This window comes from Phalacrocorax carbo, chromosome 2 (genome assembly GCF_963921805.1).
Source record: "Phalacrocorax carbo chromosome 2, bPhaCar2.1, whole genome shotgun sequence".
Taxonomy (NCBI): Eukaryota; Metazoa; Chordata; class Aves; order Suliformes; family Phalacrocoracidae; genus Phalacrocorax; species Phalacrocorax carbo.
The window spans coordinates 38,847,699-38,871,979 of record NC_087514.1 but is presented as its reverse complement, the minus strand read 5'-3'; the positions used below and the strand labels follow the sequence as shown (position 1 = coordinate 38,871,979).

Here is a 24,281-nt window from a genome sequence, read left to right as displayed (position 1 = left end):
GTGGCCCTGTTCTGAGGCTGCTGCACTTGGTCAACCTCCGTCTTCTACACAGGGCCCAAGGTTGGGCGCAGTATTCTAGGTGCCGTCCATCAGGTGCCGAGCAAAGGTGGAGAAGAGGCCTTCCCTCCATACAGAGCCCATGCTGCTCTTGGGGCAGCCCTGGATGCTGTCCCCTTCTGCGCAGGCCAGGTGCACCGCGAGATCCCCACGGTTGCCAGAGGAGGACACGGGCTCCAGGCAAAGGGAACGAAAAGCGTTGGAGAATGCGGGCATCGATCCCGCTGCCTCTCACATGCTAAGCGAGCGCTCTACCACTTGAGCTAATTCCCCAGCCCACGGCCTCTGCCTGAGCTCCTCTCCCCCTCCCCTCCCAGGCACCCACCCCTGACCCAGGCTGCCCTGCACCCAAAGCCTGCGCTTCCCATGGGCCTCGCTCTCACAGACCCACCCACTCACCCACGCGCTTTCCTGCTGGTGGTGAACCCTGGCAAGACCAATGCGCAGGACCACCATCGCCTGCCCAGGGCTCGCCCAAAACTGCCTTGGCCGGCCGTCTCCCCCACCTCAGGCAAGAGTTCAAGGCCGGCCAGCCCTTGAAGGGGAGCCACCCGGGCAGGGCCAAATGGCGGAGGTGCCGCAGGCTCTGGGCCAGAGCCAAAAGGGCACTCCTTCGAGCCGGAGTTGAACCAGCGACCTAAGGATGGCCGTGCAAGGGAGCCTACAGTCCTCCGCTCTACCAGCTGAGCTATCGAAGGAACCATGGGACCTTGACACCTCACACCTTCACCACAGACTCATGCAACGCCTCAGCTCTCACACCACTCACGCAGACCCGCGGGACACTTCAGCAGCAGCAAACAAACAATTGCCCTAGACCCACATTGCCCAGAAACTCTCAGGCCCACGACACCCGACCACCACAGGCCCAGCCATGGTGGCTTGCTCTAAGGGAGAGTCCAGAAGCAGAAGGCACCCTTGGCAGCGGGAGGCAGGGACAACGGCACGCCAGGAAGTCACTGCATAGCTCAGAGCGAAGATCACGTCCGCTGAGCGACAGGCACGTCCAGACTGACCGGCCAGGGATGAGGGCAAGGCAGAGCATCCATCCGTCTGCACGTCAGCAACTGCGTCAGGGTCTCTGCGGCTGGACAACGCCATCGGCATAGCCACAGGCATGGCTGAGACAGAGACCCGGACTCCTGCGGTATAGCACGGGAAGAGAGCGAGGGCCCAGAGCCGAACGTCAGTAGAGCTCCTGGACACACGGGTGGACGTGGAGGTCCCGCAAAAGGCTGGTCAGGGCCATTCAGGCCCATTAGGGCACTCGGGGCCCGCAGGAGACGTAAAGGTAGCCATGCAAGGGAGCCTGCAGTCCTCTGCCCTACCAGCAGAGCTATTGATGCAAGAGCACGGCCCCTCCCAGCTCTGCCTCCATGACAGAGCAGTCAAAGAAATCAGCTTGGATGAGACCTCAGGACGTCTCTACTCAAACCTCCTCCGAGCAGCCTGCGCCTGGGGATGGCTCCAGCTTGGGCAAAGCTTCAGCCAGCCAGCTCATGCCAACCTCCGAGCATGGAGACTGCACAGCCTCCTGAGCACCCTTCTTCTCCTGCCTGGCTGGCGGGAGGGGAGGAAAAACTGCACCTGTCCTCCTCCACCTGTTGGCTGTTGTCTCTCTATTCCCCCACCAATCACCACAGCAAAGGGCCTATGCCCACTGAATCAATAACGTCCTGATGGGCAGCTGAAAGCTGCTCTTCAGCTCCCCCAAAGCCCTCTCTTGTCCAGGCTCTGGACAAGCCCACGTTCACCGGCCTCTCCCCAGAGGTCAAGCGCGCCCACTCCCAACCGTCCTGGTGGCCCTGTTCTGAGGCTGCTGCACTTGGTCAACCTCCGTCTTCTACACAGGGCCCAAGGTTGGGCGCAGTATTCTAGGTGCCGTCCATCAGGTGCCGAGCAAAGGTGGAGAAGAGGCCTTCCCTCCATGCAGAGCCCATGCTGCTCTTGGGGCAGCCCTGGATGCTGTCCCCTTCTGCGCAGGCCAGGTGCACCGCGAGATCCCCACGGTTGCCAGAGGAGGACACGGGCTCCAGGCAAAGGGAACGAAAAGCGTTGGAGAATGCGGGCATCGATCCCGCTGCCTCTCACATGCTAAGCGAGCGCTCTACCACTTGAGCTAATTCCCCAGCCCACGGCCTCTGCCTGAGCTCCTCTCCCCCTCCCCTCCCAGGCACCCACCCCTGACCCAGGCTGCCCTGCACCCAAAGCCTGCGCTTCCCATGGGCCTCGCTCTCACAGACCCACCCACTCACCCACGCGCTTTCCTGCTGGTGGTGAACCCTGGCAAGACCAATGCGCAGGACCACCATCGCCTGCCCAGGGCTCGCCCAAAACTGCCTTGGCCGGCCGTCTCCCCCACCTCAGGCAAGAGTTCAAGGCCGGCCAGCCCTTGAAGGGGAGCTACCCGGGCAGGGCCAAATGGCGGAGGTGCCGCAGGCTCTGGGCCAGAGCCAAAAGGGCACTCCTTCGAGCCGGAGTTGAACCAGCGACCTAAGGATGGCCGTGCAAGGGAGCCTACAGTCCTCCGCTCTACCAGCTGAGCTATCGAAGGAACCATGGGACCTTGACACCTCACACCTTCACCACAGACTCATGCAACGCCTCAGCTCTCACACCACTCACGCAGACCCGCGGGACACTTCAGCAGCAGCAAACAAACAATTGCCCTAGACCCACATTGCCCAGAAACTCTCAGGCCCACGACACCCGACCACCACAGGCCCAGCCATGGTGGCTTGCTCTAAGGGAGAGTCCAGAAGCAGAAGGCACCCTTGGCAGCGGGAGGCAGGGACAACGGCACGCCAGGAAGTCACTGCATAGCTCAGAGCGAAGATCACGTCCGCTGAGCGACAGGCACGTCCAGACTGACCGGCCAGGGATGAGGGCAAGGCAGAGCATCCATCCGTCTGCACGTCAGCAACTGCGTCAGGGTCTCTGCGGCTGGACAACGCCATCGGCATAGCCACAGGCATGGCTGAGACAGAGACCCGGACTCCTGCGGTATAGCACGGGAAGAGAGCGAGGGCCCAGAGCCGAACGTCAGTAGAGCTCCTGGACACACGGGTGGACGTGGAGGTCCCGCAAAAGGCTGGTCAGGGCCATTCAGGCCCATTAGGGCACTCGGGGCCCGCAGGAGACGTAAAGGTAGCCATGCAAGGGAGCCTGCAGTCCTCTGCCCTACCAGCAGAGCTATTGATGCAAGAGCACGGCCCCTCCCAGCTCTGCCTCCATGACAGAGCAGTCAAAGAAATCAGCTTGGATGAGACCTCAGGACATCTCTACTCAAACCTCCTCCGAGCAGCCTGCGCCTGGGGATGGCTCCAGCTTGGGCAAAGCTTCAGCCAGCCAGCTCATGCCAACCTCCGAGCATGGAGACTGCACAGCCTCCTGAGCACCCTTCTTCTCCTGCCTGGCTGGCGGGAGGGGAGGAAAAACTGCACCTGTCCTCCTCCACCTGTTGGCTGTTGTCTCTCTATTCCCCCACCAATCACCACAGCAAAGGGCCTATGCCCACTGAATCAATAACGTCCTGATGGGCAGCTGAAAGCTGCTCTTCAGCTCCCCCAAAGCCCTCTCTTGTCCAGGCTCTGGACAAGCCCACGTTCACCGGCCTCTCCCCAGAGGTCAAGCGCGCCCACTCCCAACCGTCCTGGTGGCCCTGTTCTGAGGCTGCTGCACTTGGTCAACCTCCGTCTTCTACACAGGGCCCAAGGTTGGGCGCAGTATTCTAGGTGCCGTCCATCAGGTGCCGAGCAAAGGTGGAGAAGAGGCCTTCCCTCCATGCAGAGCCCATGCTGCTCTTGGGGCAGCCCTGGATGCTGTCCCCTTCTGCGCAGGCCAGGTGCACCGCGAGATCCCCACGGTTGCCAGAGGAGGACACGGGCTCCAGGCAAAGGGAACGAAAAGCGTTGGAGAATGCGGGCATCGATCCCGCTGCCTCTCACATGCTAAGCGAGCGCTCTACCACTTGAGCTAATTCCCCAGCCCACGGCCTCTGCCTGAGCTCCTCTCCCCCTCCCCTCCCAGGCACCCACCCCTGACCCAGGCTGCCCTGCACCCAAAGCCTGCGCTTCCCATGGGCCTCGCTCTCACAGACCCACCCACTCACCCACGCGCTTTCCTGCTGGTGGTGAACCCTGGCAAGACCAATGCGCAGGACCACCATCGCCTGCCCAGGGCTCGCCCAAAACTGCCTTGGCCGGCCGTCTCCCCCACCTCAGGCAAGAGTTCAAGGCCGGCCAGCCCTTGAAGGGGAGCTACCCGGGCAGGGCCAAATGGCGGAGGTGCCGCAGGCTCTGGGCCAGAGCCAAAAGGGCACTCCTTCGAGCCGGAGTTGAACCAGCGACCTAAGGATGGCCGTGCAAGGGAGCCTACAGTCCTCCGCTCTACCAGCTGAGCTATCGAAGGAACCATGGGACCTTGACACCTCACACCTTCACCACAGACTCATGCAACGCCTCAGCTCTCACACCACTCACGCAGACCCGCGGGACACTTCAGCAGCAGCAAACAAACAATTGCCCTAGACCCACATTGCCCAGAAACTCTCAGGCCCACGACACCCGACCACCACAGGCCCAGCCATGGTGGCTTGCTCTAAGGGAGAGTCCAGAAGCAGAAGGCACCCTTGGCAGCGGGAGGCAGGGACAACGGCACGCCAGGAAGTCACTGCATAGCTCAGAGCGAAGATCACGTCCGCTGAGCGACAGGCACGTCCAGACTGACCGGCCAGGGATGAGGGCAAGGCAGAGCATCCATCCGTCTGCACGTCAGCAACTGCGTCAGGGTCTCTGCGGCTGGACAACGCCATCGGCATAGCCACAGGCATGGCTGAGACAGAGACCCGGACTCCTGCGGTATAGCACAGGAAGAGAGCGAGGGCCCAGAGCCGAACGTCAGTAGAGCTCCTGGACACACGGGTGGACGTGGAGGTCCCGCAAAAGGCTGGTCAGGGCCATTCAGGCCCATTAGGGCACTCGGGGCCCGCAGGAGACGTAAAGGTAGCCATGCAAGGGAGCCTGCAGTCCTCTGCCCTACCAGCAGAGCTATTGATGCAAGAGCACGGCCCCTCCCAGCTCTGCCTCCATGACAGAGCAGTCAAAGAAATCAGCTTGGATGAGACCTCAGGACATCTCTACTCAAACCTCCTCCGAGCAGCCTGCGCCTGGGGATGGCTCCAGCTTGGGCAAAGCTTCAGCCAGCCAGCTCATGCCAACCTCCGAGCATGGAGACTGCACAGCCTCCTGAGCACCCTTCTTCTCCTGCCTGGCTGGCGGGAGGGGAGGAAAAACTGCACCTGTCCTCCTCCACCTGTTGGCTGTTGTCTCTCTATTCCCCCACCAATCACCACAGCAAAGGGCCTATGCCCACTGAATCAATAACGTCCTGATGGGCAGCTGAAAGCTGCTCTTCAGCTCCCCCAAAGCCCTCTCTTGTCCAGGCTCTGGACAAGCCCACGTTCACCGGCCTCTCCCCAGAGGTCAAGCGCGCCCACTCCCAACCGTCCTGGTGGCCCTGTTCTGAGGCTGCTGCACTTGGTCAACCTCCGTCTTCTACACAGGGCCCAAGGTTGGGCGCAGTATTCTAGGTGCCGTCCATCAGGTGCCGAGCAAAGGTGGAGAAGAGGCCTTCCCTCCATGCAGAGCCCATGCTGCTCTTGGGGCAGCCCTGGATGCTGTCCCCTTCTGCGCAGGCCAGGTGCACCGCGAGATCCCCACGGTTGCCAGAGGAGGACACGGGCTCCAGGCAAAGGGAACGAAAAGCGTTGGAGAATGCGGGCATCGATCCCGCTGCCTCTCACATGCTAAGCGAGCGCTCTACCACTTGAGCTAATTCCCCAGCCCACGGCCTCTGCCTGAGCTCCTCTCCCCCTCCCCTCCCAGGCACCCACCCCTGACCCAGGCTGCCCTGCACCCAAAGCCTGCGCTTCCCATGGGCCTCGCTCTCACAGACCCACCCACTCACCCACGCGCTTTCCTGCTGGTGGTGAACCATGGCAAGACCAATGCGCAGGACCACCATCGCCTGCCCAGGGCTCGCCCAAAACTGCCTTGGCCGGCCGTCTCCCCCACCTCAGGCAAGAGTTCAAGGCCGGCCAGCCCTTGAAGGGGAGCTACCCGGGCAGGGCCAAATGGCGGAGGTGCCGCAGGCTCTGGGCCAGAGCCAAAAGGGCACTCCTTCGAGCCGGAGTTGAACCAGCGACCTAAGGATGGCCGTGCAAGGGAGCCTACAGTCCTCCGCTCTACCAGCTGAGCTATCGAAGGAACCATGGGACCTTGACACCTCACACCTTCACCACAGACTCATGCAACGCCTCAGCTCTCACACCACTCACGCAGACCCGCGGGACACTTCAGCAGCAGCAAACAAACAATTGCCCTAGACCCACATTGCCCAGAAACTCTCAGGCCCACGACACCCGACCACCACAGGCCCAGCCATGGTGGCTTGCTCTAAGGGAGAGTCCAGAAGCAGAAGGCACCCTTGGCAGCGGGAGGCAGGGACAACGGCACGCCAGGAAGTCACTGCATAGCTCAGAGCGAAGATCACGTCCGCTGAGCGACAGGCACGTCCAGACTGACCGGCCAGGGACGAGGGCAAGGCAGAGCATCCATCCGTCTGCACGTCAGCAACTGCGTCAGGGTCTCTGCGGCTGGACAACGCCATCGGCATAGCCACAGGCATGGCTGAGACAGAGACCCGGACTCCTGCGGTATAGCACGGGAAGAGAGCGAGGGCCCAGAGCCGAACGTCAGTAGAGCTCCTGGACACACAGGTGGACGTGGAGGTCCCACAAAAGGCTGGTCAGGGCCATTCAGGCCCATTAGGGCACTCGGGGCCCGCAGGAGACGTAAAGGTAGCCATGCAAGGGAGCCTGCAGTCCTCTGCCCTACCAGCAGAGCTATTGATGCAAGAGCACGGCCCCTCCCAGCTCTGCCTCCATGACAGAGCAGTCAAAGAAATCAGCTTGGATGAGACCTCAGGACGTCTCTACTCAAACCTCCTCCGAGCAGCCTGCGCCTGGGGATGGCTCCAGCTTGGGCAAAGCTTCAGCCAGCCAGCTCATGCCAACCTCCGAGCATGGAGACTGCACAGCCTCCTGAGCACCCTTCTTCTCCTGCCTGGCTGGCGGGAGGGGAGGAAAAACTGCACCTGTCCTCCTCCACCTGTTGGCTGTTGTCTCTCTATTCCCCCACCAATCACCACAGCAAAGGGCCTATGCCCACTGAATCAATAACGTCCTGATGGGCAGCTGAAAGCTGCTCTTCAGCTCCCTCAAAGCCCTCTCTTGTCCAGGCTCTGGACAAGCCCACGTTCACCGGCCTCTCCCCAGAGGTCAAGCGCGCCCACTCCCAACCGTCCTGGTGGCCCTGTTCTGAGGCTGCTGCACTTGGTCAACCTCCGTCTTCTACACAGGGCCCAAGGTTGGGCGCAGTATTCTAGGTGCCGTCCATCAGGTGCCGAGCAAAGGTGGAGAAGAGGCCTTCCCTCCATGCAGAGCCCATGCTGCTCTTGGGGCAGCCCTGGATGCTGTCCCCTTCTGCGCAGGCCAGGTGCACCGCGAGATCCCCACGGTTGCCAGAGGAGGACACGGGCTCCAGGCAAAGGGAACGAAAAGCGTTGGAGAATGCGGGCATCGATCCCGCTGCCTCTCACATGCTAAGCGAGCGCTCTACCACTTGAGCTAATTCCCCAGCCCACGGCCTCTGCCTGAGCTCCTCTCCCCCTCCCCTCCCAGGCACCCACCCCTGACCCAGGCTGCCCTGCACCCAAAGCCTGCGCTTCCCATGGGCCTCGCTCTCACAGACCCACCCACTCACCCACGCGCTTTCCTGCTGGTGGTGAACCCTGGCAAGACCAATGCGCAGGACCACCATCGCCTGCCCAGGGCTCGCCCAAAACTGCCTTGGCCGGTCGTCTCCCCCACCTCAGGCAAGAGTTCAAGGCCGGCCAGCCCTTGAAGGGGAGCCACCCGGGCAGGGCCAAATGGCGGAGGTGCCGCAGGCTCTGGGCCAGAGCCAAAAGGGCACTCCTTCGAGCCGGAGTTGAACCAGCGACCTAAGGATGGCCGTGCAAGGGAGCCTACAGTCCTCCGCTCTACCAGCTGAGCTATCGAAGGAACCATGGGACCTTGACACCTCACACCTTCACCACAGACTCATGCAACGCCTCAGCTCTCACACCACTCACGCAGACCCGCGGGACACTTCAGCAGCAGCAAACAAACAATTGCCCTAGACCCACATTGCCCAGAAACTCTCAGGCCCACGACACCCGACCACCACAGGCCCAGCCATGGTGGCTTGCTCTAAGGGAGAGTCCAGAAGCAGAAGGCACCCTTGGCAGCGGGAGGCAGGGACAACGGCACGCCAGGAAGTCACTGCATAGCTCAGAGCGAAGATCACGTCCGCTGAGCGACAGGCACGTCCAGACTGACCGGCCAGGGACGAGGGCAAGGCAGAGCATCCATCCGTCTGCACGTCAGCAACTGCGTCAGGGTCTCTGCGGCTGGACAACGCCATCGGCATAGCCACAGGCATGGCTGAGACAGAGACCCGGACTCCTGCGGTGTAGCACGGGAAGAGAGCGAGGGCCCAGAGCCGAACGTCAGTAGAGCTCCTGGACACACGGGTGGACGTGGAGGTCCCGCAAAAGGCTGGTCAGGGCCATTCAGGCCCATTAGGGCACTCGGGGCCCGCAGGAGACGTAAAGGTAGCCATGCAAGGGAGCCTGCAGTCCTCTGCCCTACCAGCAGAGCTATTGATGCAAGAGCACGGCCCCTCCCAGCTCTGCCTCCATGACAGAGCAGTCAAAGAAATCAGCTTGGATGAGACCTCAGGACGTCTCTACTCAAACCTCCTCCGAGCAGCCTGCGCCTGGGGATGGCTCCAGCTTGGGCAAAGCTTCAGCCAGCCAGCTCATGCCAACCTCCGAGCATGGAGACTGCACAGCCTCCTGAGCACCCTTCTTCTCCTGCCTGGCTGGCGGGAGGGGAGGAAAAACTGCACCTGTCCTCCTCCACCTGTTGGCTGTTGTCTCTCTATTCCCCCACCAATCACCACAGCAAAGGGCCTATGCCCACTGAATCAATAACGTCCTGATGGGCAGCTGAAAGCTGCTCTTCAGCTCCCTCAAAGCCCTCTCTTGTCCAGGCTCTGGACAAGCCCACGTTCACCGGCCTCTCCCCAGGGGTCAAGCGCGCCCACTCCCAACCGTCCTGGTGGCCCTGTTCTGAGGCTGCTGCACTTGGTCAACCTCCGTCTTCTACACAGGGCCCAAGGTTGGGCGCAGTATTCTAGGTGCCGTCCATCAGGTGCCGAGCAAAGGTGGAGAAGAGGCCTTCCCTCCATGCAGAGCCCATGCTGCTCTTGGGGCAGCCCTGGATGCTGTCCCCTTCTGCGCAGGCCAGGTGCACCGCGAGATCCCCACGGTTGCCAGAGGAGGACACGGGCTCCAGGCAAAGGGAACGAAAAGCGTTGGAGAATGCGGGCATCGATCCCGCTGCCTCTCACATGCTAAGCGAGCGCTCTACCACTTGAGCTAATTCCCCAGCCCACGGCCTCTGCCTGAGCTCCTCTCCCCCTCCCCTCCCAGGCACCCACCCCTGACCCAGGCTGCCCTGCACCCAAAGCCTGCGCTTCCCATGGGCCTCGCTCTCACAGACCCACCCACTCACCCACGCGCTTTCCTGCTGGTGGTGAACCCTGGCAAGACCAATGCGCAGGACCACCATCGCCTGCCCAGGGCTCGCCCAAAACTGCCTTGGCCGGTCGTCTCCCCCACCTCAGGCAAGAGTTCAAGGCCGGCCAGCCCTTGAAGGGGAGCCACCCGGGCAGGGCCAAATGGCGGAGGTGCCGCAGGCTCTGGGCCAGAGCCAAAAGGGCACTCCTTCGAGCCGGAGTTGAACCAGCGACCTAAGGATGGCCGTGCAAGGGAGCCTACAGTCCTCCGCTCTACCAGCTGAGCTATCGAAGGAACCATGGGACCTTGACACCTCACACCTTCACCACAGACTCATGCAACGCCTCAGCTCTCACACCACTCACGCAGACCCGCGGGACACTTCAGCAGCAGCAAACAAACAATTGCCCTAGACCCACATTGCCCAGAAACTCTCAGGCCCACGACACCCGACCACCACAGGCCCAGCCATGGTGGCTTGCTCTAAGGGAGAGTCCAGAAGCAGAAGGCACCCTTGGCAGCGGGAGGCAGGGACAACGGCACGCCAGGAAGTCACTGCATAGCTCAGAGCGAAGATCACGTCCGCTGAGCGACAGGCACGTCCAGACTGACCGGCCAGGGACGAGGGCAAGGCAGAGCATCCATCCGTCTGCACGTCAGCAACTGCGTCAGGGTCTCTGCGGCTGCACAACGCCATCGGCATAGCCACAGGCATGGCTGAGACAGAGACCCGGACTCCTGCGGTGTAGCACGGGAAGAGAGCGAGGGCCCAGAGCCGAACGTCAGTAGAGCTCCTGGACACACGGGTGGACGTGGAGGTCCCGCAAAAGGCTGGTCAGGGCCATTCAGGCCCATTAGGGCACTCGGGGCCCGCAGGAGACGTAAAGGTAGCCATGCAAGGGAGCCTGCAGTCCTCTGCCCTACCAGCAGAGCTATTGATGCAAGAGCACGGCCCCTCCCAGCTCTGCCTCCATGACAGAGCAGTCAAAGAAATCAGCTTGGATGAGACCTCAGGACGTCTCTACTCAAACCTCCTCCGAGCAGCCTGCGCCTGGGGATGGCTCCAGCTTGGGCAAAGCTTCAGCCAGCCAGCTCATGCCAACCTCCGAGCATGGAGACTGCACAGCCTCCTGAGCACCCTTCTTCTCCTGCCTGGCTGGCGGGAGGGGAGGAAAAACTGCACCTGTCCTCCTCCACCTGTTGGCTGTTGTCTCTCTATTCCCCCACCAATCACCACAGCAAAGGGCCTATGCCCACTGAATCAATAACGTCCTGATGGGCAGCTGAAAGCTGCTCTTCAGCTCCCTCAAAGCCCTCTCTTGTCCAGGCTCTGGACAAGCCCACGTTCACCGGCCTCTCCCCAGAGGTCAAGCGCGCCCACTCCCAACCGTCCTGGTGGCCCTGTTCTGAGGCTGCTGCACTTGGTCAACCTCCGTCTTCTACACAGGGCCCAAGGTTGGGCGCAGTATTCTAGGTGCCGTCCATCAGGTGCCGAGCAAAGGTGGAGAAGAGGCCTTCCCTCCATGCAGAGCCCATGCTGCTCTTGGGGCAGCCCTGGATGCTGTCCCCTTCTGCGCAGGCCAGGTGCACCGCGAGATCCCCACGGTTGCCAGAGGAGGACACGGGCTCCAGGCAAAGGGAACGAAAAGCGTTGGAGAATGCGGGCATCGATCCCGCTGCCTCTCACATGCTAAGCGAGCGCTCTACCACTTGAGCTAATTCCCCAGCCCACGGCCTCTGCCTGAGCTCCTCTCCCCCTCCCCTCCCAGGCACCCACCCCTGACCCAGGCTGCCCTGCACCCAAAGCCTGCGCTTCCCATGGGCCTCGCTCTCACAGACCCACCCACTCACCCACGCGCTTTCCTGCTGGTGGTGAACCCTGGCAAGACCAATGCGCAGGACCACCATCGCCTGCCCAGGGCTCGCCCAAAACTGCCTTGGCCGGTCGTCTCCCCCACCTCAGGCAAGAGTTCAAGGCCGGCCAGCCCTTGAAGGGGAGCCACCCGGGCAGGGCCAAATGGCGGAGGTGCCGCAGGCTCTGGGCCAGAGCCAAAAGGGCACTCCTTCGAGCCGGAGTTGAACCAGCGACCTAAGGATGGCCGTGCAAGGGAGCCTACAGTCCTCCGCTCTACCAGCTGAGCTATCGAAGGAACCATGGGACCTTGACACCTCACACCTTCACCACAGACTCATGCAACGCCTCAGCTCTCACACCACTCACGCAGACCCGCGGGACACTTCAGCAGCAGCAAACAAACAATTGCCCTAGACCCACATTGCCCAGAAACTCTCAGGCCCACGACACCCGACCACCACAGGCCCAGCCATGGTGGCTTGCTCTAAGGGAGAGTCCAGAAGCAGAAGGCACCCTTGGCAGCGGGAGGCAGGGACAACGGCACGCCAGGAAGTCACTGCATAGCTCAGAGCGAAGATCACGTCCGCTGAGCGACAGGCACGTCCAGACTGACCGGCCAGGGACGAGGGCAAGGCAGAGCATCCATCCGTCTGCACGTCAGCAACTGCGTCAGGGTCTCTGCGGCTGGACAACGCCATCGGCATAGCCACAGGCATGGCTGAGACAGAGACCCGGACTCCTGCGGTGTAGCACGGGAAGAGAGCGAGGGCCCAGAGCCGAACGTCAGTAGAGCTCCTGGACACACGGGTGGACGTGGAGGTCCCGCAAAAGGCTGGTCAGGGCCATTCAGGCCCATTAGGGCACTCGGGGCCCGCAGGAGACGTAAAGGTAGCCATGCAAGGGAGCCTGCAGTCCTCTGCCCTACCAGCAGAGCTATTGATGCAAGAGCACGGCCCCTCCCAGCTCTGCCTCCATGACAGAGCAGTCAAAGAAATCAGCTTGGATGAGACCTCAGGACGTCTCTACTCAAACCTCCTCCGAGCAGCCTGCGCCTGGGGATGGCTCCAGCTTGGGCAAAGCTTCAGCCAGCCAGCTCATGCCAACCTCCGAGCATGGAGACTGCACAGCCTCCTGAGCACCCTTCTTCTCCTGCCTGGCTGGCGGGAGGGGAGGAAAAACTGCACCTGTCCTCCTCCACCTGTTGGCTGTTGTCTCTCTATTCCCCCACCAATCACCACAGCAAAGGGCCTATGCCCACTGAATCAATAACGTCCTGATGGGCAGCTGAAAGCTGCTCTTCAGCTCCCTCAAAGCCCTCTCTTGTCCAGGCTCTGGACAAGCCCACGTTCACCGGCCTCTCCCCAGAGGTCAAGCGCGCCCACTCCCAACCGTCCTGGTGGCCCTGTTCTGAGGCTGCTGCACTTGGTCAACCTCCGTCTTCTACACAGGGCCCAAGGTTGGGCGCAGTATTCTAGGTGCCGTCCATCAGGTGCCGAGCAAAGGTGGAGAAGAGGCCTTCCCTCCATGCAGAGCCCATGCTGCTCTTGGGGCAGCCCTGGATGCTGTCCCCTTCTGCGCAGGCCAGGTGCACCGCGAGATCCCCACGGTTGCCAGAGGAGGACACGGGCTCCAGGCAAAGGGAACGAAAAGCGTTGGAGAATGCGGGCATCGATCCCGCTGCCTCTCACATGCTAAGCGAGCGCTCTACCACTTGAGCTAATTCCCCAGCCCACGGCCTCTGCCTGAGCTCCTCTCCCCCTCCCCTCCCAGGCACCCACCCCTGACCCAGGCTGCCCTGCACCCAAAGCCTGCGCTTCCCATGGGCCTCGCTCTCACAGACCCACCCACTCACCCACGCGCTTTCCTGCTGGTGGTGAACCCTGGCAAGACCAATGCGCAGGACCACCATCGCCTGCCCAGGGCTCGCCCAAAACTGCCTTGGCCGGTCGTCTCCCCCACCTCAGGCAAGAGTTCAAGGCCGGCCAGCCCTTGAAGGGGAGCCACCCGGGCAGGGCCAAATGGCGGAGGTGCCGCAGGCTCTGGGCCAGAGCCAAAAGGGCACTCCTTCGAGCCGGAGTTGAACCAGCGACCTAAGGATGGCCGTGCAAGGGAGCCTACAGTCCTCCGCTCTACCAGCTGAGCTATCGAAGGAACCATGGGACCTTGACACCTCACACCTTCACCACAGACTCATGCAACGCCTCAGCTCTCACACCACTCACGCAGACCCGCGGGACACTTCAGCAGCAGCAAACAAACAATTGCCCTAGACCCACATTGCCCAGAAACTCTCAGGCCCACGACACCCGACCACCACAGGCCCAGCCATGGTGGCTTGCTCTAAGGGAGAGTCCAGAAGCAGAAGGCACCCTTGGCAGCGGGAGGCAGGGACAACGGCACGCCAGGAAGTCACTGCATAGCTCAGAGCGAAGATCACGTCCGCTGAGCGACAGGCACGTCCAGACTGACCGGCCAGGGACGAGGGCAAGGCAGAGCATCCATCCGTCTGCACGTCAGCAACTGCGTCAGGGTCTCTGCGGCTGGACAACGCCATCGGCATAGCCACAGGCATGGCTGAGACAGAGACCCGGACTCCTGCGGTGTAGCACGGGAAGAGAGCGAGGGCCCAGAGCCGAACGTCAGTAGAGCTCCTGGACACACGGGTGGACGTGGAGGTCCCGCAAAAGGCTGGTCAGGGCCATTCAGGCCCATTAGGGCACTCGGGGCCCGCAGGAGACGTAAAGGTAGCCATGCAAGGGAGCCTGCAGTCCTCTGCCCTACCAGCAGAGCTATTGATGCAAGAGCACGGCCCCTCCCAGCTCTGCCTCCATGACAGAGCAGTCAAAGAAATCAGCTTGGATGAGACCTCAGGACGTCTCTACTCAAACCTCCTCCGAGCAGCCTGCGCCTGGGGATGGCTCCAGCTTGGGCAAAGCTTCAGCCAGCCAGCTCATGCCAACCTCCGAGCATGGAGACTGCACAGCCTCCTGAGCACCCTTCTTCTCCTGCCTGGCTGGCGGGAGGGGAGGAAAAACTGCACCTGTCCTCCTCCACCTGTTGGCTGTTGTCTCTCTATTCCCCCACCAATCACCACAGCAAAGGGCCTATGCCCACTGAATCAATAACGTCCTGATGGGCAGCTGAAAGCTGCTCTTCAGCTCCCTCAAAGCCCTCTCTTGTCCAGGCTCTGGACAAGCCCACGTTCACCGGCCTCTCCCCAGAGGTCAAGCGCGCCCACTCCCAACCGTCCTGGTGGCCCTGTTCTGAGGCTGCTGCACTTGGTCAACCTCCGTCTTCTACACAGGGCCCAAGGTTGGGCGCAGTATTCTAGGTGCCGTCCATCAGGTGCCGAGCAAAGGTGGAGAAGAGGCCTTCCCTCCATGCAGAGCCCATGCTGCTCTTGGGGCAGCCCTGGATGCTGTCCCCTTCTGCGCAGGCCAGGTGCACCGCGAGATCCCCACGGTTGCCAGAGGAGGACACGGGCTCCAGGCAAAGGGAACGAAAAGCGTTGGAGAATGCGGGCATCGATCCCGCTGCCTCTCACATGCTAAGCGAGCGCTCTACCACTTGAGCTAATTCCCCAGCCCACGGCCTCTGCCTGAGCTCCTCTCCCCCTCCCCTCCCAGGCACCCACCCCTGACCCAGGCTGCCCTGCACCCAAAGCCTGCGCTTCCCATGGGCCTCGCTCTCACAGACCCACCCACTCACCCACGCGCTTTCCTGCTGGTGGTGAACCCTGGCAAGACCAATGCGCAGGACCACCATCGCCTGCCCAGGGCTCGCCCAAAACTGCCTTGGCCGGTCGTCTCCCCCACCTCAGGCAAGAGTTCAAGGCCGGCCAGCCCTTGAAGGGGAGCCACCCGGGCAGGGCCAAATGGCGGAGGTGCCGCAGGCTCTGGGCCAGAGCCAAAAGGGCACTCCTTCGAGCCGGAGTTGAACCAGCGACCTAAGGATGGCCGTGCAAGGGAGCCTACAGTCCTCCGCTCTACCAGCTGAGCTATCGAAGGAACCATGGGACCTTGACACCTCACACCTTCACCACAGACTCATGCAACGCCTCAGCTCTCACACCACTCACGCAGACCCGCGGGACACTTCAGCAGCAGCAAACAAACAATTGCCCTAGACCCACATTGCCCAGAAACTCTCAGGCCCACGACACCCGACCACCACAGGCCCAGCCATGGTGGCTTGCTCTAAGGGAGAGTCCAGAAGCAGAAGGCACCCTTGGCAGCGGGAGGCAGGGACAACGGCACGCCAGGAAGTCACTGCATAGCTCAGAGCGAAGATCACGTCCGCTGAGCGACAGGCACGTCCAGACTGACCGGCCAGGGACGAGGGCAAGGCAGAGCATCCATCCGTCTGCACGTCAGCAACTGCGTCAGGGTCTCTGCGGCTGGACAACGCCATCGGCATAGCCACAGGCATGGCTGAGACAGAGACCCGGACTCCTGCGGTGTAGCACGGGAAGAGAGCGAGGGCCCAGAGCCGAACGTCAGTAGAGCTCCTGGACACACGGGTGGACGTGGAGGTCCCGCAAAAGGCTGGTCAGGGCCATTCAGGCCCATTAGGGCACTCGGGGCCCGCAGGAGACGTAAAGGTAGCCATGCAAGGGAGCCTGCAGTCCTCTGCCCTACCAGCAGAGCTATTGATGCAAGAGCACGGCCCCTCCCAGCTCTGCCTCCATGACAGAGCAGTCAAAGAAATCAGCTTGGATGAGACCTCAGGACGTCTCTACTCAAACCTCCTCCGAGCAGCCTGCGCCTGGGGATGGCTCCAGCTTGGGCAAAGCTTCAGCCAGCCAGCTCATGCCAACCTCCGAGCATGGAGACTGCACAGCCTCCTGAGCACCCTTCTTCTCCTGCCTGGCTGGCGGGAGGGGAGGAAAAACTGCACCTGTCCTCCTCCACCTGTTGGCTGTTGTCTCTCTATTCCCCCACCAATCACCACAGCAAAGGGCCTATGCCCACTGAATCAATAACGTCCTGATGGGCAGCTGAAAGCTGCTCTTCAGCTCCCTCAAAGCCCTCTCTTGTCCAGGCTCTGGACAAGCCCACGTTCACCGGCCTCTCCCCAGAGGTCAAGCGCGCCCACTCCCAACCGTCCTGGTGGCCCTGTTCTGAGGCTGCTGCACTTGGTCAACCTCCGTCTTCTACACAGGGCCCAAGGTTGGGCGCAGTATTCTAGGTGCCGTCCATCAGGTGCCGAGCAAAGGTGGAGAAGAGGCCTTCCCTCCATGCAGAGCCCATGCTGCTCTTGGGGCAGCCCTGGATGCTGTCCCCTTCTGCGCAGGCCAGGTGCACCGCGAGATCCCCACGGTCGCCAGAGGAGGACACGGGCTCCAGGCAAAGGGCCTTCTGCCCAGGCAACGGGAACGAAAAGCGTTGGAGAATGCGGGCATCGATCCCGCTGCCTCTCACATGCTAAGCGAGCGCTCTACCACTTGAGCTAATTCCCCAGCCCACGGCCTCTGCCTGAGCTCCTCTCCCCCTCCCCTCCCAGGCACCCACCCCTGACCCAGGCTGCCCTGCACCCAAAGCCTGCGCTTCCCATGGGCCTCGCTCTCACAGACCCACCCACTCACCCACGCGCTTTCCTGCTGGTGGTGAACCCTGGCAAGACCAATGCGCAGGACCACCATCGCCTGCCCAGGGCTCGCCCAAAACTGCCTTGGCCGGTCGTCTCCCCCACCTCAGGCAAGAGTTCAAGGCCGGCCAGCCCTTGAAGGGGAGCCACCCGGGCAGGGCCAAATGGCGGAGGTGCCGCAGGCTCTGGGCCAGAGCCAAAAGGGCACTCCTTCGAGCCGGAGTTGAACCAGCGACCTAAGGATGGCCGTGCAAGGGAGCCTACAGTCCTCCGCTCTACCAGCTGAGCTATCGAAGGAACCATGGGACCTTGACACCTCACACCTTCACCACAGACTCATGCAACGCCTCAGCTCTCACACCACTCACGCAGACCCGCGGGACACTTCAGCAGCAGCAAACAAACAATTGCCCTAGACCCACATTGCCCAGAAACTCTCAGGCCCACGACACCCGACCACCACAGGCCCAGCCATGGTGGCTTGCTCTAAGGGAGAGTCCAGAAGCAGAAGGCACCCTTGGCAGCGGGAGGCAGGGACAACGGCACGCCAGGAAGTCACTGCATAGCTCAGAGCGAAGATCACGTCCGCTGAGCGACAGGCACGTCCAGACTGACCGGCCAGGGACGAGGGCAAGGCAGAGCATCCATCCGTCTGCACGTCAGCAACTGCGTCAGGGTCTCTGCGGCTGCACAACGCCATCGGCATAGCCACAGGCATGGCTGAGACAGAGACCTGGACTCCTGCGGTGTAGCACGGGAAGAGAGCGAGGGCCCAGAGCCGAACGTCAGTAGAGCTCCTGGACACACGGGTGGACGTGGAGGTTCCGCAAAAGGCTGGTCAGGGCCATTCAGGCCCATTAGGGCACTCGGGGCCCGCAGGAGACGTAAAGGTAGCCATGCAAGGGAGCCTGCAGTCCTCTGCCCTACCAGCAGAGCTATTGATGCAAGAGCACGGCCCCTCCCAGCTCTGCCTCCATGACAGAGCAGTCAAAGAAATCAGCTTGGATGAGACCTCAGGACGTCTCTACTCAAACCTCCTCCGAGCAGCCTGCGCCTGGGGATGGCTCCAGCTTGGGCAAAGCTTCAGCCAGCCAGCTCATGCCAACCTCCGAGCATGGAGACTGCACAGCCTCCTGAGCACCCTTCTTCTCCTGCCTGGCTGGCGGGAGGGGAGGAAAAACTGCACCTGTCCTCCTCCACCTGTTGGCTGTTGTCTCTCTATTCCCCCACCAATCACCACAGCAAAGGGCCTATGCCCACTGAATCAATAACGTCCTGATGGGCAGCTGAAAGCTGCTCTTCAGCTCCCTCAAAGCCCTCTCTTGTCCAGGCTCTGGACAAGCCCACGTTCACCGGCCTCTCCCCAGGGGTCAAGCGCGCCCACTCCCAACCGTCCTGGTGGCCCTGTTCTGAGGCTGCTGCACTTGGTCAACCTCCGTCTTCTACACAGGGCCCAAGGTTGGGCGCAGTATTCTAGGTGCCGTCCATCAGGTGCCGAGCAAAGGTGGAGAAGAGGCCTTCCCTCCATGCAGAGCCCATGCTGCTCTTGGGGCAGCCCTGGATGCTGTCCCCTTCTGCGCAGGCCAGGTGCACCGCGAGATCCCCACGGTTGCCAGAGGAGGACACGGGCTCCAGGCAAAGGGAACGAAAAGCGTTGGAGAATGCGGGCATCGATCCCGCTGCCTCTCACATGCTAAGCGAGCGCTCTACCACTTGAGCTAATTCCCCAGCCCACGGCCTCTGCCTGAGCTCCTCTCCCCCTCCCCTCCCAGGCACCCACCCCTGACCCAGGCTGCCCTGCACCCAAAGCCTGCGCTTCCCATGGGCCTCGCTCTCACAGACCCACCCACTCACCCACGCGCTTTCCTGCTGGTGGTGAACCCTGGCAAGACCAATGCGCAGGACCACCATCGCCTGCCCAGGGCTCGCCCAAAACTGCCTTGGCCGGTCGTCTCCCCCACCTCAGGCAAGAGTTCAAGGCCGGCCAGCCCTTGAAGGGGAGCCACCTGGGCAGGGCCAAATGGCGGAGGTGCCGCAGGCTCTGGGCCAGAGCCAAAAGGGCACTCCTTCGAGCCGGAGTTGAACCAGCGACCTAAGGATGGCCGTGCAAGGGAGCCTACAGTCCTCCGCTCTACCAGCTGAGCTATCGAAGGAACCATGGGACCTTGACACCTCACACCTTCACCACAGACTCATGCAACGCCTCAGCTCTCACACCACTCACGCAGACCCGCGGGACACTTCAGCAGCAGCAAACAAACAATTGCCCTAGACCCACATTGCCCAGAAACTCTCAGGCCCACGACACCCGACCACCACAGGCCCAGCCATGGTGGCTTGCTCTAAGGGAGAGTCCAGAAGCAGAAGGCACCCTTGGCAGCGGGAGGCAGGGACAACGGCACGCCAGGAAGTCACTGCATAGCTCAGAGCGAAGATCACGTCCGCTGAGCGACAGGCACGTCCAGACTGACCGGCCAGGGACGAGGGCAAGGCAGAGCATCCATCCGTCTGCACGTCAGCAACTGCGTCAGGGTCTCTGCGGCTGCACAACGCCATCGGCATAGCCACAGGCATGGCTGAGACAGAGACCCGGACTCCTGCGGTGTAGCACGGGAAGAGAGCGAGGGCCCAGAGCCGAACGTCAGTAGAGCTCCTGGACACACGGGTGGACGTGGAGGTCCCGCAAAAGGCTGGTCAGGGCCATTCAGGCCCATTAGGGCACTCGGGGCCCGCAGGAGACGTAAAGGTAGCCATGCAAGGGAGCCTGCAGTCCTCTGCCCTACCAGCAGAGCTATTGATGCAAGAGCACGGCCCCTCCCAGCTCTGCCTCCATGACAGAGCAGTCAAAGAAATCAGCTTGGATGAGACCTCAGGACGTCTCTACTCAAACCTCCTCCGAGCAGCCTGCGCCTGGGGATGGCTCCAGCTTGGGCAAAGCTTCAGCCAGCCAGCTCATGCCAACCTCCGAGCATGGAGACTGCACAGCCTCCTGAGCACCCTTCTTCTCCTGCCTGGCTGGCGGGAGGGGAGGAAAAACTGCACCTGTCCTCCTCCACCTGTTGGCTGTTGTCTCTCTATTCCCCCACCAATCACCACAGCAAAGGGCCTATGCCCACTGAATCAATAACGTCCTGATGGGCAGCTGAAAGCTGCTCTTCAGCTCCCTCAAAGCCCTCTCTTGTCCAGGCTCTGGACAAGCCCACGTTCACCGGCCTCTCCCCAGAGGTCAAGCGCGCCCACTCCCAACCGTCCTGGTGGCCCTGTTCTGAGGCTGCTGCACTTGGTCAACCTCCGTCTTCTACACAGGGCCCAAGGTTGGGCGCAGTATTCTAGGTGCCGTCCATCAGGTGCCGAGCAAAGGTGGAGAAGAGGCCTTCCCTCCATGCAGAGCCCATGCTGCTCTTGGGGCAGCCCTGGATGCTGTCCCCTTCTGCGCAGGCCAGGTGCACCGCGAGATCCCCACGGTCGCCAGAGGAGGACACGGGCTCCAGGCAAAGGGAACGAAAAGCGTTGGAGAATGCGGGCATCGATCCCGCTGCCTCTCACATGCTAAGCGAGCGCTCTACCACTTGAGCTAATTCCCCAGCCCACGGCCTCTGCCTGAGCTCCTCTCCCCCTCCCCTCCCAGGCACCCACCCCTGACCCAGGCTGCCCTGCACCCAAAGCCTGCGCTTCCCATGGGCCTCGCTCTCACAGACCCACCCACTCACCCACGCGCTTTCCTGCTGGTGGTGAACCCTGGCAAGACCAATGCGCAGGACCACCATCGCCTGCCCAGGGCTCGCCCAAAACTGCCTTGGCCAGTCGTCTCCCCCACCTCAGGCAAGAGTTCAAGGCCGGCCAGCCCTTGAAGGGGAGCCACCCGGGCAGGGCCAAATGGCGGAGGTGCCGCAGGCTCTGGGCCAGAGCCAAAAGGGCACTCCTTCGAGCCGGAGTTGAACCAGCGACCTAAGGATGGCCGTGCAAGGGAGCCTACAGTCCTCCACTCTACCAGCTGAGCTATCGAAGGAACCATGGGACCTTGACACCTCACACCTTCACCACAGACTCATGCAACTCCTCAGCTCTCACACCACTCACGCAGACCCGCGGGACACTTCAGCAGCAGCAAACAAACAATTGCCCTAGACCCACATTGCCCAGAAACTCTCAGGCCCACGACACCCGACCACCACAGGCCCAGCCATGGTGGCTTGCTCTAAGGGAGAGTCCAGAAGCAGAAGGCACCCTTGGCAGTGGGAGGCAGGGACAACGGCACGCCAGGAAGTCACTGCATAGCTCAGAGCGAAGATCACGTCCGCTGAGCGACAGGCACGTCCAGACTGACCGGCCAGGGACGAGGGCAAGGCAGAGCATCCATCCGTCTGCACGTCAGCAACTGCGTCAGGGTCTCTGCGGCTGGACAACGCCATCGGCATAGCCACAGGCATGGCTGAGACAGAGACCCGGACTCCTGCGGTGTAGCACGGGAAGAGAGCGAGGGCCCAGAGCCGAACGTCAGTAGAGCTCCTGGACACATGGATGGACGTGGAGGTCCCACAAAAGGCTGGTCAGGGCCATTCAGGCCCATTAGGGCACTCGGGGCCCGCAGGAGACGTAAAGGTAGCCATGCAAGGGAGCCTGCAGTCCTCTGCCCTACCAGCAGAGCTATTGATGCAAGAGCACGGCCCCTCCCAGCTCTGCCTCCATGACAGAGCAGTCAAAGAAATCAGCTTGGATGAGACCTCAGGACGTCTCTACTCAAACCTCCTCCGAGCAGCCTGCGCCTGGGGATGGCTCCAGCTTGGGCAAAGCTTCAGCCAGCCAGCTCATGCCAACCTCCGAGCATGGAGACTGCACAGCCTCCTGAGCACCCTTCTTCTCCTGCCTGGCTGGCGGGAGGGGAGGAAAAACTGCACCTGTCCTCCTCCACCTGTTGGCTGTTGTCTCTCTATTCCCCCACCAATCACCACAGCAAAGGGCCTATGCCCACTGAATCAATAACGTCCTGATGGGCAGCTGAAAGCTGCTCTTCAGCTCCCTCAAAGCCCTCTCTTGTCCAGGCTCTGGACAAGCCCACGTTCACCGGCCTCTCCCCAGAGGTCAAGCGCGCCCACTCCCAACCGTCCTGGTGGCCCTGTTCTGAGGCTGCTGCACTTGGTCAACCTCCGTCTTCTACACAGGGCCCAAGGTTGGGCGCAGTATTCTAGGTGCCGTCCATCAGGTACCGAGCAAAGGTGGAGAAGAGGCCTTCCCTCCATGCAGAGCCCATGCTGCTCTTGGGGCAGCCCTGGATGCTGTCCCCTTCTGCGCAGGCCAGGTGCACCGCGAGATCCCCACGGTCGCCAGAGGAGGACACGGGCTCCAGGCAAAGGGAACGAAAAGCGTTGGAAAATGCGGGCATCGATCCCGCTGCCTCTCACATGCTAAGCGAGCGCTCTACCACTTGAGCTAATTCCCCAGCCCACGGCCTCTGCCTGAGCTCCTCTCCCCCTCCCCTCCCAGGCACCCACCCCTGACCCAGGCTGCCCTGCACCCAAAGCCTGCGCTTCCCATGGGCCTCGCTCTCACAGACCCACCCACTCACCCACGCGCTTTCCTGCTGGTGGTGAACCCTGGCAAGACCAATGCGCAGGACCACCATTGCCTGCCCAGGGCTCGCCCAAAACTGCCTTGGCCGGTCGTCTCCCCCACCTCAGGCAAGAGTTCAAGGCCGGCCAGCCCTTGAAGGGGAGCCACCCGGGCAGGGCCAAATGGCGGAGGTGCCGCAGGCTCTGGGCCAGAGCCAAAAGGGCACTCCTTCGAGCCGGAGTTGAACCAGCGACCTAAGGATGGCCGTGCAAGGGAGCCTACAGTCCTCCGCTCTACCAGCTGAGCTATCGAAGGAACCATGGGACCTTGACACCTCACACCTTCACCACAGACTCATGCAACGCCTCAGCTCTCACACCACTCACGCAGACCCGCGGGACACTTCAGCAGCAGCAAACAAACAATTGCCCTAGACCCACATTGCCCAGAAACTCTCAGGCCCACGACACCCGACCACCACAGGCCCAGCCATGGTGGCTTGCTCTAAGGGAGAGTCCAGAAGCAGAAGGCACCCTTGGCAGCGGGAGGCAGGGACAACGGCACGCCAGGAAGTCACTGCATAGCTCAGAGCGAAGATCACGTCCGCTGAGCGACAGGCACGTCCAGACTGACCGGCCAGGGACGAGGGCAAGGCAGAGCATCCATCCGTCTGCACGTCAGCAACTGCGTCAGGGTCTCTGCGGCTGGACAACGCCATCGGCATAGCCACAGGCATGGCTGAGACAGAGACCCGGACTCCTGCGGTGTAGCACGGGAAGAGAGCGAGGGCCCAGAGCCGAACGTCAGTAGAGCTCCTGGACACATGGATGGACGTGGAGGTCCCACAAAAGGCTGGTCAGGGCCATTCAGGCCCATTAGGGCACTCGGGGCCCGCAGGAGACGTAAAGGTAGCCATGCAAGGGAGCCTGCAGTCCTCTGCCCTACCAGCAGAGCTATTGATGCAAGAGCACGGCCCCTCCCAGCTCTGCCTCCATGACAGAGCAGTCAAAGAAATCAGCTTGGATGAGACCTCAGGACGTCTCTACTCAAACCTCCTCCGAGCAGCCTGCGCCTGGGGATGGCTCCAGCTTGGGCAAAGCTTCAGCCAGCCAGCTCATGCCAACCTCCGAGCATGGAGACTGCACAGCCTCCTGAGCACCCTTCTTCTCCTGCCTGGCTGGCGGGAGGGGAGGAAAAACTGCACCTGTCCTCCTCCACCTGTTGGCTGTTGTCTCTCTATTCCCCCACCAATCACCACAGCAAAGGGCCTATGCCCACTGAATCAATAACGTCCTGATGGGCAGCTGAAAGCTGCTCTTCAGCTCCCTCAAAGCCCTCTCTTGTCCAGGCTCTGGACAAGCCCACGTTCACCGGCCTCTCCCCAGAGGTCAAGCGCGCCCACTCCCAACCGTCCTGGTGGCCCTGTTCTGAGGCTGCTGCACTTGGTCAACCTCCGTCTTCTACACAGGGCCCAAGGTTGGGCGCAGTATTCTAGGTGCCGTCCATCAGGTACCGAGCAAAGGTGGAGAAGAGGCCTTCCCTCCATGCA

General features: G+C 61.9%; 1 protein-coding gene and 20 non-coding genes across 21 annotated transcripts in view; 1 reads left to right on the top strand and 20 right to left on the bottom strand.

The window, feature by feature from the left end:
• DNAJC5B (DnaJ heat shock protein family (Hsp40) member C5 beta) overlaps nt 1–24,281 on the top strand; it is a 50,730-nt gene that overhangs the window by 11,495 nt on the left and 14,954 nt on the right. The window lies entirely within an intron of this gene.
• TRNAA-AGC (transfer RNA alanine (anticodon AGC)) lies at nt 258–330 on the bottom strand. The gene has a single exon. It is a non-coding gene; the product is annotated as a tRNA-Ala (tRNA).
• Nucleotides 667–755, bottom strand: TRNAY-GUA (transfer RNA tyrosine (anticodon GUA)). Its single transcript is given in 2 exon segments — nt 667–702; nt 719–755. It is a non-coding gene; the product is annotated as a tRNA-Tyr (tRNA).
• Nucleotides 2,114–2,186, bottom strand: TRNAA-AGC (transfer RNA alanine (anticodon AGC)). The gene has a single exon. It is a non-coding gene; the product is annotated as a tRNA-Ala (tRNA).
• Nucleotides 2,523–2,611, bottom strand: TRNAY-GUA (transfer RNA tyrosine (anticodon GUA)). The gene is given in 2 exon segments: nt 2,523–2,558; nt 2,575–2,611. It is a non-coding gene; the product is annotated as a tRNA-Tyr (tRNA).
• Nucleotides 3,970–4,042, bottom strand: TRNAA-AGC (transfer RNA alanine (anticodon AGC)). The gene has a single exon. It is a non-coding gene; the product is annotated as a tRNA-Ala (tRNA).
• Nucleotides 4,379–4,467, bottom strand: TRNAY-GUA (transfer RNA tyrosine (anticodon GUA)). The gene is given in 2 exon segments: nt 4,379–4,414; nt 4,431–4,467. It is a non-coding gene; the product is annotated as a tRNA-Tyr (tRNA).
• TRNAA-AGC (transfer RNA alanine (anticodon AGC)) lies at nt 5,826–5,898 on the bottom strand. Its single transcript has one exon. It is a non-coding gene; the product is annotated as a tRNA-Ala (tRNA).
• TRNAY-GUA (transfer RNA tyrosine (anticodon GUA)) lies at nt 6,235–6,323 on the bottom strand. The gene is given in 2 exon segments: nt 6,235–6,270; nt 6,287–6,323. It is a non-coding gene; the product is annotated as a tRNA-Tyr (tRNA).
• Nucleotides 7,682–7,754, bottom strand: TRNAA-AGC (transfer RNA alanine (anticodon AGC)). The gene has a single exon. It is a non-coding gene; the product is annotated as a tRNA-Ala (tRNA).
• TRNAY-GUA (transfer RNA tyrosine (anticodon GUA)) lies at nt 8,091–8,179 on the bottom strand. The gene is given in 2 exon segments: nt 8,091–8,126; nt 8,143–8,179. It is a non-coding gene; the product is annotated as a tRNA-Tyr (tRNA).
• TRNAA-AGC (transfer RNA alanine (anticodon AGC)) lies at nt 9,538–9,610 on the bottom strand. Its single transcript has one exon. It is a non-coding gene; the product is annotated as a tRNA-Ala (tRNA).
• Nucleotides 9,947–10,035, bottom strand: TRNAY-GUA (transfer RNA tyrosine (anticodon GUA)). The gene is given in 2 exon segments: nt 9,947–9,982; nt 9,999–10,035. It is a non-coding gene; the product is annotated as a tRNA-Tyr (tRNA).
• TRNAA-AGC (transfer RNA alanine (anticodon AGC)) lies at nt 11,394–11,466 on the bottom strand. Its single transcript has one exon. It is a non-coding gene; the product is annotated as a tRNA-Ala (tRNA).
• Nucleotides 11,803–11,891, bottom strand: TRNAY-GUA (transfer RNA tyrosine (anticodon GUA)). The gene is given in 2 exon segments: nt 11,803–11,838; nt 11,855–11,891. It is a non-coding gene; the product is annotated as a tRNA-Tyr (tRNA).
• On the bottom strand, nt 13,250–13,322 carry TRNAA-AGC (transfer RNA alanine (anticodon AGC)). Its single transcript has one exon. It is a non-coding gene; the product is annotated as a tRNA-Ala (tRNA).
• TRNAY-GUA (transfer RNA tyrosine (anticodon GUA)) lies at nt 13,659–13,747 on the bottom strand. Its single transcript is given in 2 exon segments — nt 13,659–13,694; nt 13,711–13,747. It is a non-coding gene; the product is annotated as a tRNA-Tyr (tRNA).
• TRNAY-GUA (transfer RNA tyrosine (anticodon GUA)) lies at nt 15,515–15,603 on the bottom strand. The gene is given in 2 exon segments: nt 15,515–15,550; nt 15,567–15,603. It is a non-coding gene; the product is annotated as a tRNA-Tyr (tRNA).
• On the bottom strand, nt 17,391–17,479 carry TRNAY-GUA (transfer RNA tyrosine (anticodon GUA)). Its single transcript is given in 2 exon segments — nt 17,391–17,426; nt 17,443–17,479. It is a non-coding gene; the product is annotated as a tRNA-Tyr (tRNA).
• TRNAY-GUA (transfer RNA tyrosine (anticodon GUA)) lies at nt 19,247–19,335 on the bottom strand. The gene is given in 2 exon segments: nt 19,247–19,282; nt 19,299–19,335. It is a non-coding gene; the product is annotated as a tRNA-Tyr (tRNA).
• TRNAY-GUA (transfer RNA tyrosine (anticodon GUA)) lies at nt 22,959–23,047 on the bottom strand. Its single transcript is given in 2 exon segments — nt 22,959–22,994; nt 23,011–23,047. It is a non-coding gene; the product is annotated as a tRNA-Tyr (tRNA).